Source organism: Bufo gargarizans, chromosome 4, assembly GCF_014858855.1.
Source record: "Bufo gargarizans isolate SCDJY-AF-19 chromosome 4, ASM1485885v1, whole genome shotgun sequence".
Lineage (NCBI taxonomy): Eukaryota > Metazoa > Chordata > Amphibia > Anura > Bufonidae > Bufo > Bufo gargarizans.
In genome coordinates, this window is record NC_058083.1 from 96628920 (window position 1) to 96646333 (window position 17414).

Sequence of the window (17414 nt, forward strand, 5' to 3'; positions counted from 1 at the left end):
AACAAGTAACTTATAGCAGAGATGGAGGGTCTCATGGGTACAAAGGATGACATCGGGAAGAACGTCTATGAGCTGGAGAAGTCTAAGACAGATCCTGTTAAGAATGGGTCTGGAGATGGTGGTGTTGCAGTGCCGACCGAGTCAGAGAAGATGGAAGAGCTTTCTGCTGAACCCATTGATGGGGCTAACATGTATGCAGAGGCCAAGAGGCTCATGGCAGTGTGTAGCCAGGACCTGGCAGGAAAGACGTCCCCTTCCGCCTATAAGCCTTCCAAGTAGCTAGCAGCATGCTGGAGAAGAAGTATGAGGAGATGGACGACCAGTATGTGGATCCTGTTTACTACGATGGGCCGCCTCTCCTGAATGCTTCCTGAAAGGAGAACTATGTCCTAAGTGAGACTCTGGAGAAAATGCCAGAAGTCGACGTGTCTGGTGAAGTCCTTGGGGTCCCCGGTACCTCCTAACTCAGTGAGAAAGAGAAAAAGGACTTAAGAGGGCAAGTATAAGATGCCAGGTCCAAGAAAACCAAGGCTGAAGAAGTTAAGGCCGAGGTGTGGGAGGACGTGTAGTCCTCGGGTGCTGCAGTGACCGAAGGAACGGCTACAGACGTGGAAAAGACCACTAAATAAGCAGAGGTCTCTGAAACTGCCGCCAAAGTGGGAGAAACCACTAATGGAAAAAAGGAAGATGTGAATCGGATGCACGTAAAAGAAGCGAGTGCGGATAAGCCTGCTCTATGACCATGACTGGATCTGTTTGGTCCAGAGTTGCAGTAGCCTAAGAAAGGACATGAGGAGCATGTGCAGAAGCCAGAAAATCTACAAAGAGAGTATCGGCTCATGAGATGGGCAAGAAAAGCTCATTGGTCTTTTCGGCTCTGTAATAAATTCATGAGGGTGACAAACCAAGCACAGGGCTAGGTGATAGCCTGAACTTTGGGGGACTCCGTGAGGTCAGGGAATCGACGGTCCCTAGGCCAGAGTCAGGCAGACTTCTGGGCCACAATCCCCCAAAGGTACTGGACTTTGTTACAGCCTGGAAGTGCTGGAGTATAGGCGAGAATAGCCGTATGTTGGTACCGTGTGTGAAAGGGTGCTACAAGTGAGGTTGGATTATTCCCTGTTTAGTTAGAGCCCAAACGGGTAAGGTTCTTTTTATTTTTTTGTTTGGCTGTTGTGAAAATAAATCTGACGTTTGGACCTGCAAACCGGCTGTTGTGGAGATAATTGTGAGAATTACCCCTGGAAAAGAGCTAATCCCTCACAATATATATATATATATATATATATATATTTGTGGGAGGAGCTAAGCAAGGAACAGAATAGGCATGCCTACGGACTGTCCTAACCCAACTGGCTGGAGTGTGCCCGGCGCCAGTGACGAGGTAAGGCCTGAATAGTGGGCCACCTAGGAGGAGAGTATGAGAAAAGGGGATGGGAGGGAGGGGCAACAACGGGCGCCCTCCTGCTTGTAGGAGGGGGTTTATAAGGGTGAGCACGCTCCTCCCACAATTACAGGCTGCAAGCAGCCTTCAACATTTGTGGGAGGAGCTAAGCGAGGAACAGAATAGGCATGCCTACGGACTGTCCTAACCCAACTGGCTGGAGTGTGCCCGGCGCCAGTGACGAGGTAAGGCCTGAATAGTGGCCAAAAGAGAACCGGTACGTAGCAGGGAGTGAAGCATTTATGGAAATATAGTGTGACCTGATAATGCCAGGAGATCTCCGCCCGTGGACTCGGAATGTACCTTGTGAAGCAGGACGACCGCCCACGACCCATCTTGCGGATGACATGCGCCGGAACCTGGTGACTTGATGCTGCGGATGCGGCCCCTATGCGGAAGGAGTGCCCGAATATCGTGCTAGGGTTGAAACACAGCCCTGCGGCCAGGGTACGGATGTTGGACATGAACAGGGTTGAAGACAGGGGCCTACCGTTGATCGGGAGCAACGGGTCGTCTAGGTCGGAAGATTGAAGGGAGGCCGTGAGCTCCGTGAGCACCTTGATAGGACATCAGCGGTGGCCGTAGGGAAAATTCCACCTCTGTGGGAGGACCGGTCTGACTGGTCTTGAGGATGGGATGGATAGGATGAAGTGATCAGAGTGCCAGGTGAGATGTCGCCTGAGCAGGGTTTGTGCGGGAGATGGCGCTGCAGGTGAACTCCCCGGGCCTGAGGAACCCATGGAGTAGGGTGCAATGTGTCATTGGAGCATCGCGGACCCATGAAGCCCAGAGAACGAAAGGCTCTGACAATCTCAATTCGCGGATTGGGGATGTGCCTAGCGTAGCAGGACGACCGCTAATGACCCATGCGGATGACGTGGCCGATACCTGATGACTGGATGCTGCGGGAGCGGCCCCTACGTGGGGGGAGTGCCCGGATGCCGTGATCGGGAGCAACGGGTCGTCTAACGCGGGAGACTGGAGTGAGGCCAGGAGCTCTTGGAGCGCCTTGACGGGACACCAACAGTTGGCCGTAGGGAAGAACTACCTCGGTGGGAGGACCAGCCTGATTGGACTTGGTGGCTGGGATGGACAGCATAAGGTGGACCGAATGCCAGACGAGATGTCGCCTGAGCAGGGTTGCCCGGTTGACCGTGCCGCACGTGAACTCCCCGGGTCTAAGAATCCATAGGACCCTAGGTACATGGCTGCTTTGGTGATGATGCTTGCTGAGTGCCCAAAAAGGGAGACCGTCTAGGGCTACGGACAATCTGCGGACGCTCGCCTGACACGGGTTGCCTACGCACCTGGACCGCCGCGCTAACCCTGAGGGTGGCTTTGAGGCCTGATGGCCTCGTCCACCTCCCCCTGAGGATGATCGTAACTGCACAGTTGAGGAACCCTAACAGGGACTGGAGCTCCCACTGGACAGGACCCTGGAAGAAGTTTGCGGAAGAACGGCGGCCTGGATCTTAGCCAGCTTGGCGGCCGCCACGGGGGCCTCAAGCCTGGCGAAAAGCTGGAGCAACTAGCCCAGACCAAGGGGACGCCCTGAGGTCCCCTGACGATCAGGAATCAGGGTGCAGACTGCCCAGGTGAGACTGAGCAAACCATGACGTGGCAAAGAACAGGAGAATGCCGCTTGAGTGGGAGCAGAGTACAATACCTGATGTAATAACAACTGTCAAGATAATGGGTGACTATGTCCAACCCCCGTGGTGCACCCGGATCCCATGCAATCAGGGATTCACACATGCGGAACCCGAACCGGGTAAAACAGGAACCACTGGATACTGCTGGAAAAACCCAGAGCGTTTCAGGCAAATATAACGGATCCAGAGTGATTCAGGCAAATGTGTACCACCAGTGGAAAAAGACCTGAGCGATTCAGGCAAATGCGAACAACCTGCGGGAAAAAGACCTGAGCGATTCAGGCAAATGCGAACAACCTGTGGAAAAAGAGCTGAGTGATTCAGACCCATGCGACCAACCTGTGGGAAGAAAGACCTGAGCGATTCAGGGAATACGTAACCTGAGCGAATCAAGAAAAACACACAACCTGGAAATACCGCCAACCTGAAAGAGACAGGAAAATACAAAACCTGAGTGATTCAGGGAAATACGTAACCTGGGTGAATCAGAAAACATACCACCTGGAAATACCGCCAACCTGACAGACAGGAAAATACAAAACCTGAGCGATTCAGGGAAATACATGGACCTGAGTGTTTCTAGGGAAATGCATGAACCCGAGCGATCCAGGAAACACGTGAACCCGCGCGACTCCGGGGAATTAGACCTGGGTGAATGGGTAAATACGTGAATTTTTGAGCTAATCCGGGAAATACATGAACCTGAGAATCAGAAGGAAACAGGAATGAACATGGTATAGAAAGGATCGCAACCTAACCGAATCAACGGACAGCGCTGCCGACTCCGGCGATACTGAAGACCTAGGAATGGCGGCTCGTGAAGAACGAAGGAAGGCTCTGAGCTGCGGAGAAGCGTCACGCCGCTACTCGGCTGGAACTTACCTGAAACCCAGCCCGTGGAGTGACCGGGCATGGAGGAGCCCTGCGACACAATTGATGATGGATCGAAATTCTGGTGGCCTGAGGCCTTGCTTACCCGAAAATAAGCTGGCGTTAGTACGAGTCCCGGAGAGAGGTGCGATCTGGTGGCACTGGAAAGAGGCGACGGAGAACCGGGATGCAGCCTGGGCGCCACGGCCAACTGCTGGGTAACCCTGGACAGCCAGAATAAGAGCCCGAAGTCGCGCTGCATGCAACAAACCTGCGGAAAACAGAAATCCAGGGAACACACAAGACCCGAGCAATCCAGGGAACATTACCCCTAAGTGAGTAAGGGGAGGCATGACACCAGAGCAATCCAGGGAACCTGGCCCCTGAGTCACTTAGGGAAGACATGACACATGCAATTTGGGAACATGACACCTGTGAATTGGAGAAAAACATAACCCTGAGCGATTCAGGGAAGACATGACACATGCGATTTTTGGGAACATGACACCTGCGATTTGGAGAGAAAAAAAAAAAAAAAACATGACGCCTGAGCGGATCCGGGAAGAGAACCACGCTACTGACTTCTGCAGTAAGATGAAGACCTATGAACGGGAGCTCGTGAAGACGAATACTTAACGCAGTGACAGGGTGTAACAGCAGCCTCGTGGCTGGATCTTACCTGGACAAGGAGGAAACTTTGGCGCAACGACAGTGGCTTGCTTGCAGCTCTGGTGGCCGAGGCCCTGTTTATGTGAAGAAATAAGCTGTGTTCGGACCGATACCCGGCGAGGGATGCGAACAGCTAGTCCCTCATGCAGCGAACGGGTGCGTGACCCTGACCCATACAAACCTGGACCGGAACCGTGCCCGAGGGACTCAGGGAACACATGACACCCGGGTTTATACTGCACATGACACCTGACCAACACGGGGAACACATGCCCCCCGAATGAACAGGGAACGCATGACCCCCGAACGCACAGGAAACACAAGACGCCTGGCCAACCAAGGGGATCCATGATACCCGAGCGAACAGGGAACACCCGCCCCCTGAATGAACAAGGGACACATGACCCCCGAGTGACCCAGCGAACACGCAACACCAACACGAAGCCGGGCAGACGCCGCACCTGAATGACTTGAGGGAAAACACGATATCTGAGCGATTCAGGGAAGACATCAACGCCAGAGCGAATCAGGGCGGATACCACCTGAGCAAACCAGAGAAGACATTACACCCGCGCGAACCAGAAAGACATTACACCCGCGCGAACCAGAAAAGACATTACACCAGCGCGAACCAGAAAAGACATTACACCAGCGCGAACCAGAAAAGACATTACACCAGCGCGAACCAGAAAAGACATTACACCAGAGCGAACCAGAAAAGACATTACACCTGAGCGAACCAGAAAAGACATTACACCTGAGCGAACCAGAAAAGACATTACACCTGAGCGATTCAGGGAGACATTGCACCTGAGCGATTCAGGGAGACATTGCACCTGAGCGATTCAGGGAGACATTGCACCTGAGCGATTCAGGGAGACATTGCACTCGAGCGATTCAGGGAGACATTGCACTCGAGCGATTCAGGGAGAGATTGCACCCGAGCGATTCCGGGAGACATTGCACCTGAGCGATTCAGGGAGACATTGCACCTGAGCGATTCAGGGAGACATTGCACCTGAGCGATTCAGGGAGACATTGCACCTGAGCGATTCAGGGAGACATTGCACCTGAGCGATTCAGGGAGACATTGCACCTGAGCGATTCAGGGAGACATTACACCTGAGCGATTCAGGGAGACATTGCACCTGAGCGATTCAGGGAGACATTGCACCTGAGCGATTCAGGGAGACATTACACCTGAGCGATTCAGGAAGACATTACACCTGAGCGATCCCGGAAAACATTACACCTGAGCGATCCCGGAAGACATTACACCTGAGCGATTCCAGAAGACGTTACACCTGAGCGATTCCAGAAGACATTACACCTGAGCGATTCCGGAAGACATTACACCTGAGCGATTCCAGAAGACATTACACCTGAGCGATTCAGGAAGACATTACACCTGAGCGATTCAGGAAGACATTACACCTGAGCGATTCCGGAAGACATTACACCTAAGCAAACCAGGAAGACACTGCACCTGAGCGATTCAGGAAGACGTACAACCAGAGCGAATCAGGGAGACATTACACCAGCGCGAACCAGAAAAGACATTACACCAGAGCGAACCAGAAAAGACATTACACCTGAGCGAACCAGAAAAGACATTACACCTGAGCGAACCAGAAAAGACATTACACCTGAGCGATTCAGGGAGACATTGCACCTGAGCGATTCAGGGAGACATTGCACCTGAGCGATTCAGGGAGACATTGCACCTGAGCGATTCAGGGAGACATTGCACTTGAGCGATTCAGGGAGACATTGCACCCGAGCGATTCAGGGAGAGATTGCACCCGAGCGATTCCGGGAGACATTGCACCTGAGCGATTCAGGGAGACATTGCACCTGAGCGATTCAGGGAGACATTGCACCTGAGCGATTCAGGGAGACATTGCACCTGAGCGATTCAGGGAGACATTGCACCTGAGCGATTCAGGGAGACATTGCACCTGAGCGATTCAGGGAGACATTGCACCTGAGCGATTCAGGGAGACATTGCACCTGAGCGATTCAGGGAGACATTGCACCTGAGCGATTCAGGGAGACATTACACCTGAGCGATTCAGGAAGACATTACACCTGAGCGATCCCGGAAAACATTACACCTGAGCGATCCCGGAAGACGTTACACCTGAGCGATTCCAGAAGACGTTACACCTGAGCGATTCCAGAAGACATTACACCTGAGCGATTCCAGAAGACATTACACCTGAGCGATTCCAGAAGACATTACACCTGAGCGATTCAGGAAGACATTACACCTGAGCGATTCAGGAAGACATTACACCTGAGCGATTCCGGAAGACATTACACCTAAGCAAACCAGGAAGACACTGCACCTGAGCGATTCAGGAAGACGTACAACCAGAGCGAATCAGGGAGACATTACAACCAGAGCGAACAGGGAGAAATTACACCCAGAGCGAATCGGGGAGGCATTACACCTGAGCGACCCGGGAGACCCGTACTGGAGAGATGCAGGAATCAGGGAAACGGCCCCCCCCCCCTATCCTCCCCTGGGTGACTTAAGGGCGGCCGCACCGGCGGGAGGGCCAGGCACCGCTGGACCCCTGACCCCAGGAATGACCGTCCCCGATCACCCAGGGGGTGAGACCGGACAATGCACTGGTGTGGGCGGCAGTTGGCCGGCCTGGCATTAGAACAATTAAGCTGTTTAATTCCTTTTTTTTTTTTTTTTTTTTTTGGCCTTGCGGGGGTTAACACGAGCAACCACCTGCTAAAACATCCTTACTCCATTTTTTTTTTTTTTTTTTTTTTTTTCAGCAGCGCGAGGGTTAATGCAGCCGGCCGGCACCCGGCGCCCCCGACCCCCGCAATGGGCTCCTGGCGCCATTGGGATAGAATTTCAGCATTGCATTATACCAGCCTCAACGTACTTATGGTGAAATTGGCCAGGGTTTAGGCATCTCTTGCAGCTTGCTGCTTCTCATCGGTAAGCATTGCTGATGCATTAGAGTGTTTTACTAGTGCTCCACAAATAACCTTGTCCTGTGCTGTAACTCGCCTCGGCTGGGGGAGCGATTCCCCAATACAGTACAACAACACAGAGGAAGCATCGGCCAGCATGGTTAAACACCGCGTGGATGCATGGGCCCAGTTGCCGTGAGCCGTCTCCGCCAGCCGGCCAGCCTCCCCGCCCTCCCCCCGCCCCCAGGCGGCGCGTCATCTCGCGACGCCAAGCGCCGGAGGAACAGCGCAGGGGGCGGGGAGCCCCGCAATGAGCACGGACCGGGGCTGCAGCGGCGGGCAGAGCGGGGCTTGACGGGCAGGGCGCTGCCGACCCAGGGGACGAGGTGCCGGAGGAGGCGCGCCTGGCCAGCCGCAGAGCGGCTATACTTACCACAGGGAGTGCGGCTGGTTGTATGAAGACACGCCGACGAGACGACCGGAAGTGATGTCAGGCGCTGGGCTGCTGCTGCTGCTCAATCAATGAAAAAGTAAGCAACAACGGGCGCCCTCCTGCTTGTAGGAGGGGGTTTATAAGGGTGAGCACGCTCCTCCCACAATTACAGGCTGCAAGCAGCCTTCAACATATATATATATATATATATATATATATTTATTAGAGTTGAGTGAAATGAGCTTCAGATGCTTAATCCGAAGTCGCTTCATTCAAAACTTCGGAATAATATTGTATAGAGATTTGTGTCCGTATAGTATTAGTAGTATTAGAATATATGGGCTCCGATGTGCCGAAGTAAGTTATTCACAAAGACGCACGTGACTTCGTTAAATAACTTCGGTAGTTGATTTTTAAAGTGGAAAACTTCAGTTCCGACTAGTACCTCGGAACCAAAGCAGAGTTCCCTTTTCAAGTTTCTTTTTGTGTCTAAGAAAACGGATCCAGCACAATTGACTTACATTGTGTGTCATGCCAGATCCGTCTTGCTCCGCATCCCATGCTGGACGTAAAAACGCTGCTTGCAGAGGTTTTCTGTCCGGTATGGGAATGTAAAAAAATTGAATAGAATCGTTGGTGGACAGCTATTTTTAAGGTCTCTCCAGAGATGTTAAATTGGGTTCCAGTCAGGGCTCTGGCTGGGCCACACAAGGACATTCACAGAGCTGTCCCTAAGCCACTCCTGTGTTGTCTTGGCTGTGTGCTTAACATCATTGACTTGTAAACCTTCAGCCCAGTCTGAGGTCCAGAGAACTCTAGTTCAAGTTTTTATTAAGAATATCTCTCTACTTTGCTACATTCAGTTTTCCCTCAACACTAACCACTCTCCCCGTCCCAAACATGTCACTTAGCACTGAGGACAAAACAGTTCAATCTTGGTTTCATCAAACCAAATAATCTTGTTTTCTCACAGTCCCAGTCCATTAGGTGCTTTTTTGCAAACCTTCATGTGTCTTTTACTGAGGAGAAGCTTCTTTTTGACCACTCTGCTATGAAGCCCAGATTGGTGGAATGCTGCAGTGATGGTTGACCTTCTGGAATTTTCTCCCATCTGCACAGAGAGTCTTCAAAAAAATATCTGTTTTTACTCTCTCACTATGGGGTACTGAGTGCAGATTTATGGGGGGCAAACTTGATTTTTTTTTCACTTCAGCACAAGGCTACAACATAAAATATATAAAAATTAAATGGTCTGAAGATTTTCCAAATGTATTGTTCACATATATGTGAAAGGGGCCAGCCTTTTTTTAAGAATGTTGATTAGTTCTGTCGAGCCATTGACATACCACTGTAACTGGAATATATATTGTTGGAGTTGGAGGTCTATAGAATAGAATGGTTTGAGTGACTTGAATCAGAATATTATTGAGTAGCCTCTGGGGTTCATTATTGTATTATGGGCGTTCCGCAAGTCAAATAAGAATGAAATTCTTTTTTATTTTTATTGATGTAATTGATATTGATATAATTATTCTCATGTGCTGTTTGGTCTACAGAGCTTAATCCTCTTAAGGGGCCGAGAGGTAGTAGCTAATTAGTGTTGAGCACGAATATTCGAATAGCAAATTTTTTGCTCGAATATTGGAACTTCGAGAATTCACGGGCCAATAAGTCATTTGCCCACAAGTAACTTAAGCAAGGAGGAATAATGACTTTAGATGGAAAATTAAGAATATTCTAAAAAAAACAAATATATAGCACTAAATCGAATATATTAGTTTTTTTTTTGATATTCGTTTTTAATATTTTTTTTAATATTCGTTCAATCTGTACAGTTGTTCCACTTTGGCATACTCCTCCCCGACAAGCATCCCTATCACCATGGGAACGCCTGGGGTTTAGAATATACTATCGGATCTGAGTTTTCACGATCTACTGAGATCGTGAACTCTCATATCCGATGGTATATTCTAATTCCCAGGCGTTCCCATGGTGACGGGGACACTTGTCTGGGAGGAGTATGCCAAAGTGGAACAACTGTACAGATTGAAAAAAAAAGATGAATATTCTAAAAAACTAATATATTCGATATAGTGCTACATTCTAAAACAAGAATATATAGCAATATTGCGAATATTTAAAAAAAAAACTAATGTAGAGCAATTTAGCTAATATAGTGCTATGATCTTCTTTGTCTAATAGTCGTAATTTTTTTTCTCATCATAGAAGTGCAGATTTTAAAAAAATTACTACTATAAAAAAAAAGATTATAGCACTATATTAGCTAAATTGCTCTATATTCGTTTTTTCGAATATTCGCTATATTGCTATACATTCTTCTTTTAGAATATTACGAATATTCTGAAAAACGAATATAGCACTATATTAGCTATATTATATATATAGTCACTATATTGGTATATTTTTTTTAACATATTAGGAATTTCCTAATATTTTATTATAAGGATATATACCAATATAGCGAATATTATAAAAAAAATAAAGGACTTCCGGTTCCGGCGCTGGGATGCTAGCAGCGGAGTGAAAGAGCTCCGGCACCCGCTCGTCTGCAGACCGATTCCCTGCTGCTACATATACGCAGGGAGCATCAGAACAGAGTGCCTAAGGCTTGCCGTGGAACCCTGAGCTCCGTACATGGAGCGGTACCTTCTGCGGAGCGGCAGCAGTAAACCTACGACGGGGGTCAGCGCGGGAGAGCTGCGCAGTAAGATGGCGGAGACGGGCGTCCCTGTGCAATGTCCTGTAGCTGAATCGCAGGCGGCACATGAAGAGGGTGAGTCCCATACAGTTCACCAGGCGGTGATATCGACTACAAGTCGCTGGCAATCGAGGTGGCTACCTACCTGGCTCCTGATATCAGGGACACGCTGCAGAAGACGTTGTCAGCGTCCCTGCAACAGATACACGAGGCAATCCACCAGCATGATGCCAAGCTAGAAGAATTAGAACAGAGGGCTCAGCTGCTGGAAAACGAGAATGCTAATCAAGCGCGCACCCTGAGCGAGCTGTCCAAGCAGAATATGATATTGTTTGACAGGGTGGAAGACCTGGAAAATAGGTCGCGGCGGAGCAATCTCCGTTTGATTGGTTTGCCAGAATCAGTGAAAGCAATTGAGTTAAAAGAACTCTGTGAGGTGGATCTGCCGAGAGCCCTGGGCCTGGATGGCCGGCACAAAGTTGAGAGGGCTCATAGAATTGGCCCTCAGGAAGATTCAAATCTGAGAAGAGCGGGAGGGCCTCATAACCCGACCGCAAAGCCGCGCCAAGTGATCATGAAATATTTGGACTACTGTGATAAGGAAGCCATATTGAGAGCTTTCAGGAATAGGAAAAGTCCTCTTAAACTACGTGGAAACACTATACTGTTGTTTGCGGATTACTCGGCGGCAGTGGCCAAGAAGAGGAAGGAGTTCAGCCATGTCTGCTCTCTGCTGCACCAAAGACATATCAGATTCCAACTAATGTATCCGGCGAAATTGCGAGTCACGCATACCGATGGATCGGTGGTCATTTTTCATGAGTCGGCGGAGGAAATGGTGGAGACCTTGCAGAACAGAAGACAGGAGAGGGAAATAGAGAGCAGTCAGAGGCCTATATCGCCGCGCCAGAACAGGAATGAAGGAGAGAGGCGAAGGGCGGATTCGCAAGATCCTGATCGGGAACGACAAGAGAGAGGGCCGATCAAGGATGACGGCCAATCATTCTTCCAAGAGAGAAGTGCAGTCATACCCGAGAAGGTGACATTTTCGTATGATAATAGGCGCTGAGACGCAGCGCGTGTACTGGCCATATGCAAGGGACTCAAAAGTTACTGGAGAGAGTTTCCCTTAATGCGCCACTGATAAAGAGGAATTAGGGGGGTTGGTGAGATGGAAGTTAACGGTTCATGATTGTGACCAGTTGATATTGTTAATGTTTGATCAGTGTTACAGGCGGCTTTAGGCCCATAAGGCCATTGTTTAGGAAGGTGAGCGGGTGTCGCAACCCAGAAAAAAGGAAGTCTAAACAGAATTAACATAGTTAGAGGCTGCTCTAACAGTTGGGGAAAGGGTGTGGGGGGTTTGGGAGGGGATTTTTTGGTCAGAAGTATTGTAGTTTACTTATTCTGCTATTTTTGTCTAATCTGAACATCTATCTTTGCCGGTTACAGGGATAGTTTCTTGTGAGACAACAAGATGAGAGTCATTTCTTAGAACATAAAAGGTCTGAGGTCGCCCCACAAAAGATGGATGATCCTTAGGCACTTAAAAAAACTCAAGCCTGACATTGTTCTCCTTCAGGAAACCCACCTGGAGGAGAAGGATTTCGATAGAATGAAAAAATTATGGGTGGGCTCAGTTTTCGGGGCACCAGCCTGTAATAGGAAAGCGGGTGTTATAACGATGATAAACAAACAACTTAGCTGTACTGTTGTGAGTCACACTGCAGATACACAGGGCAGGTGGGTAGAAGTACTCATTCAGGTCCAGGACACTCAGTATAGCATTTATAATGTCTATGGTCCTAACACGAATAATGGTCCATTTTTTAAAGAATTGGAGACCAAGATGTTGGGAGATGCAAACCCTCACAAGATTGTTGGGGGGGATTTCAACTCTGTGGTCAGGGGTGGTGAGGACAGAAGACGAGTAGGAGACAGGACTGGGATTGACGGACCCCAAGATAAAAAGATGCAACCTCTTATGGGAGGGGCTGGTCTGGTAGACCCATGGCGCCAATTACATCCGGATGATCGGAGTTTCACTTTTTACTCAAACTCACAGTCCTCATGGTCACGGATTGATTATATTCTTATTTCTCACTCACTGTCACAGAGGGTGGAGGGGGCCGAGATTGGTGCTGTGGTTATATCAGATCATGCTCCTATAACACTAGATCTTGCTGAGACATTTCCAAAAGGAGTAGACTATATCTGGCGCTTCCCCTCGTATTTGTGTACGAGAGAGGACTTTGTGGAGAAGTTGTCTATTTGGTGGGAGGAATTCAAATCTGATGAGGGACATTTGGGAGACCCGCAGTTGTTTTGGAACACGGCAAAAGTGGTGATAAGAGGAAGGATTATGGGATATGTGAGCAATTTTAAGAAACAGGCACATCTTTCCTTTAAGGAAGCGAGCCAGAAGGTCAGGGAGGCCTATTCGGAATTTTTGAGTAGCCCGTCGGAGGCTCACAAACAAAAATGGGTCACTGAGCGTCAAAACTTTGAGAAATGTGTGAAAGAAAGGGAGTCCCTGAGGCAATCAGAAATGGAGGCGAAATTGTATAAATTTGGTAATAAGTCAGGGAGGTTACTAGCTAACCTAGCCAAAGGGATGAGGAGTCCCCAGTATATAACTTGCTTGGCTGATAAAGACAGAATATTGAGTCATGACCCAGCAACAATTAGTGGCATAGTGGGCTCATACTATGAAGCATTATATAAGGAGGAGGGGACGGGTGACTTGACAAACACTATATTGGACAGGGTAAAACTACCGAAACTGTCTGAGGAACAACTCCTTACTCTAAATTCGGACATAACGTTACAGGAATTGCAGGAAACCATGAGACACCTGAGTAATTCCAAAGCTCCGGGCCCGGATGGATTTACCGGGGAGTTCTACAAAGCTGTGTTACCCCAGGTGTCTCCGGTTCTACTGGAATTATTTAATGGAGTATTCCAGGGTCGTATGAGATTGGATAATGAAAACATGTCGTATATAAAGCTGCTACCCAAACCAGGGAAAGATCCCATGTCACCGGGTTCCTATAGACCCATCTCGCTAATAAATGTAGACGCGAAATTATTGGCAAAAATTGTAGCGGACCGTTTGGCAACAGTCCTCCCCCAGTTGGTGGGGAGGAAACAGGTGGGATTTGTGAAAGGCAGGTCGGCAGTAACAAACATAAGAACTGTCTTGACGGTCCTGGATCGGGTCCAGAATCTTCCTGTTGAGGGGGAATCTCCAGCCATGCTCACCTTGGATGCGGAAAAGGCATTTGACAATGTGCGGTGGGCATGGCTGGGAGCAGTATTGGATAGGATGGGGTTCCAAGGGGCTTTCAGGACGTATTTATCCCAAATGTACCAGAACCCGAGAGCGAGGGTGTATACCCAAGGTTTTTTATCTAAACCCTTTCAGCTGCAAAAGGGCACTCGACAGGGATGTCCACTGTCCCCACTCCTATTTAATTTAGCGCTAGAACCACTGGCCAGGAGATTATGTGATTCTAGTGTCTTTGAGGGTATCAAAGTGGGGGGATATCAGGCAACAGCGGCATTGTTCGCAGATGACATAATTCTATTTATGGCCCGCCCGGAACAACAAATAGGAAGGGTGATGGACTTCCTTAGTGAATTTGGGAAATACTCGGGGTATTCAGTAAATAGGACTAAATGTGAAGTGCTCCCCTTGGCACGAGGAGATGATGGGAGAAATATTGACACTAGGAAATTTGGTATAGCCAAACCATCGACCCAAATTACCTATCTGGGGATCAAAATAGGGAAGTTGCCGCATTCCTTATATAGGTTGAACTATCCACTCTTGTTTGCAAAAATTAAAAAAGATTTGGATAGGTGGAAGGATTTGCCCTTGTCTTTAATGGGCAGGTGCCAATTGATAAAGATGGGGGCGTCGAAGCTAATGTATCCCCTGCAAGCGATTCCGGTCCTCCTAAGTCACGCTGATATAATGGATCTGGAGAGGAAATTTACTCAATTCCTGTGGAGGGGTAGGAGGGCGAGAATAGCGCTAAAAAAGTTAAAACTTAGGAAGGAGCAGGGGGGTCTCAATTTTCCAGATTTGCGAGGCTATAATCTAGCATGCCTTAGTCGGCACATACTGGATTGGGTCAACAAGACTGCTTTTTATTCCAACTTACGAGTGGAGAGTCAGCTAGCATCACCGTGGAATTTGGCAGCACTAATGCATACTAAAATATCGAAACTGCCAGTTATAGCGAAGAGGTCTCTTATTCTTAGGGACACAATTATTACATGGAAAATTGTGAGGAAATTGTGGAACTTGCCATATTTGTTCTCCAAGCATCTACCGTTACAGGGTAATCACAACTTTCCTCCTGGTTACAGTGAGAAATCCTTTCAAGAGTGGGCGCATAAAGGAGTGACTAAGGCAGGAGATTTGTTCCATGTGAAGGAAACTAGATGGGCATCGCTGGGTGAGCTAACAGAGAGGTGGAATCTTCAGAAGCCGGCACAGTTCCAATATATACAGGTTCTTAGCTACGTGAAGAGTGTTATCAGTGATTTGGCCAAGGAGGGGCAGAGAAACAAATTTGATTCCCTTTTAGGGCATAAGTGTAGAATGTCCATTTCAGAAATTTATATGACACTAAGGACAACCTGGGAGGAACAGTTAGCAGTTAATTTGTTTAAAAAATGGGAGAATCAGTTGGGGGTTGAGGAACTGGAATCGATTGCCAGAACAGGTATTCAGGCGCTCTATAAAGCGGTACCAAGCGAACAGATGAGAGAAACCCACTTCAAGATTTTACATAGGGCTATCTATGGATTTAATTTACCGCACTCCCCAGCTAAACCAGATAGAATGACTGCGTGCCCAAAGTGCAACACGTCGGGGACAGACCTGTTCCACGGAATTTGGTCTTGCCCTAGTCTGAGGAGCTTCTGGTCTCAAGTGCTTACAACTCTGAGAAAGCTAGGCAATAAACGCAGGGAATTATCGCCCCTTTTGGTTATATTTCAGGCAGAGGGACAGCAATCATCTGAAGAGGGAGGAGACAGCGAGAGGAAGGGCCTGAATGTACTCGAACATAAGATGATGTTAGAGGCTAAGAGATGCATATTAACACAGTGGCTATCGGCAGACATCCCTAGTGTGGAGATGTGGTTGAATAGAGTGAGACGCTTATTTCATCTGGAGTGGTGCGAGGCTGTGACCAGGAAAGAATTGCTGGGAAAAAAAAAAAAAATTGTACAAGGTATGGAGGGGGTTCATGCTGCAGTTCATTCCCAATTCAGAATATCCTCGGTTGATGGGACCCTTCAAACTTACAGCGTGGTATCTGCAAGAGGACCTAAAGAGCCAGCTAGGGGTTTTGAGAGTGTGAAAAAACTGAAATAAAAAGGTTTTAAGTGAAGATAGTGAGATGTTCCTGGTGACCGAGATGTTCAGATTAGACAGAAAAAGAGGATGGGAAAGGGGGAGGGGGAAGGGGAATACAGGTGGAGGGAGTAAGGAGACAGGGGGAAAAGGAACTAGGCAGTGTTAAAGCAAATTGATGTGCTATTGATTTGTTGTGACAAAGATTGGTCTCCAGCCAGATTGGCTATTTGTAAAACCGAAGTGTCTAAAGGTTAAATGTTAGCTTTTATGTATATGGAATATTTTGGCTATTATGGGGGGGGGGGGGGAGGGAGAGGGAATTAAAGGGGAAAAAATGGGAGGAAAGAGAATGCATACGTGTCATGATCAGAATGTCAAATATATGTCTGTATGCATGTATCTACTTTTTTTCCCAAAATAAAAGTTTATTTAAAAAAAAAAAAAAAATATATAGCACTATATTCTATAGTGCTATATACAGTCAGGTCCATAAATATTGGGACATCGAAACCATTCAAACATTTTTGGCTCTATACACCACCACAATGGATTTGAAATGAAACGAACAAGAAGTGCTTTAACTGCAGACTGTCAGCTTAAATTTGAGGGTATTTACATCCAAATGAGGTAAACGGTGTAGGAATTACAACAGTTTGCATATGTGCCTCCCACTTGTTAAGGGACAGAATGATAATCATAAATCAAAATTTCACTTTTTAATACTTGGTTGCAAATTCTTTGCAGTCAATTACAGCCTGAAGTCTGGAACGCATAGACATCACCAGACTCTGGGTTTCATCCCTGGTGATGCTCTGCCAGGCCTCTACTGCAACTGTCTTCAGTTCCTGCTTGTTCTTGCGGCATTTTCCCTTCAGTTTTGTCTTCAGCAAGTGAAATGCATGCTCAATCAGATTCCGGTCAGGTGATTGACTTGGCCATTGCATAACATTCCACTTCTTTCCCTTAAAAAACTCTTTGGTTGCTTTTGCAGTATGCTTTGGGTCATTGTCCATCTACACTGTGAAGCACCGTCCAATGAGTTCTGAAGCATTTGGCTGAATAGGAGCAGATGATATTGCCCGAAACACTTCAGAATTCATCCTGCTGCTTTTGTCAGCAGTCACATCATCAATAAATACAAGAGAACCAGTTCCATTGGCAGCCATACATACCCACGCCATGACACTACCACCACTATGCTTCTGTCTACCAGAGCTGTTGCCCATGCAATGAATGTTCATTTCTCTACCATAAGTCGTCTCCAAAGGCGTTTCCGAGAATTTGGCAGTACATCCAACTGGCCTCACAACCGCAGACCA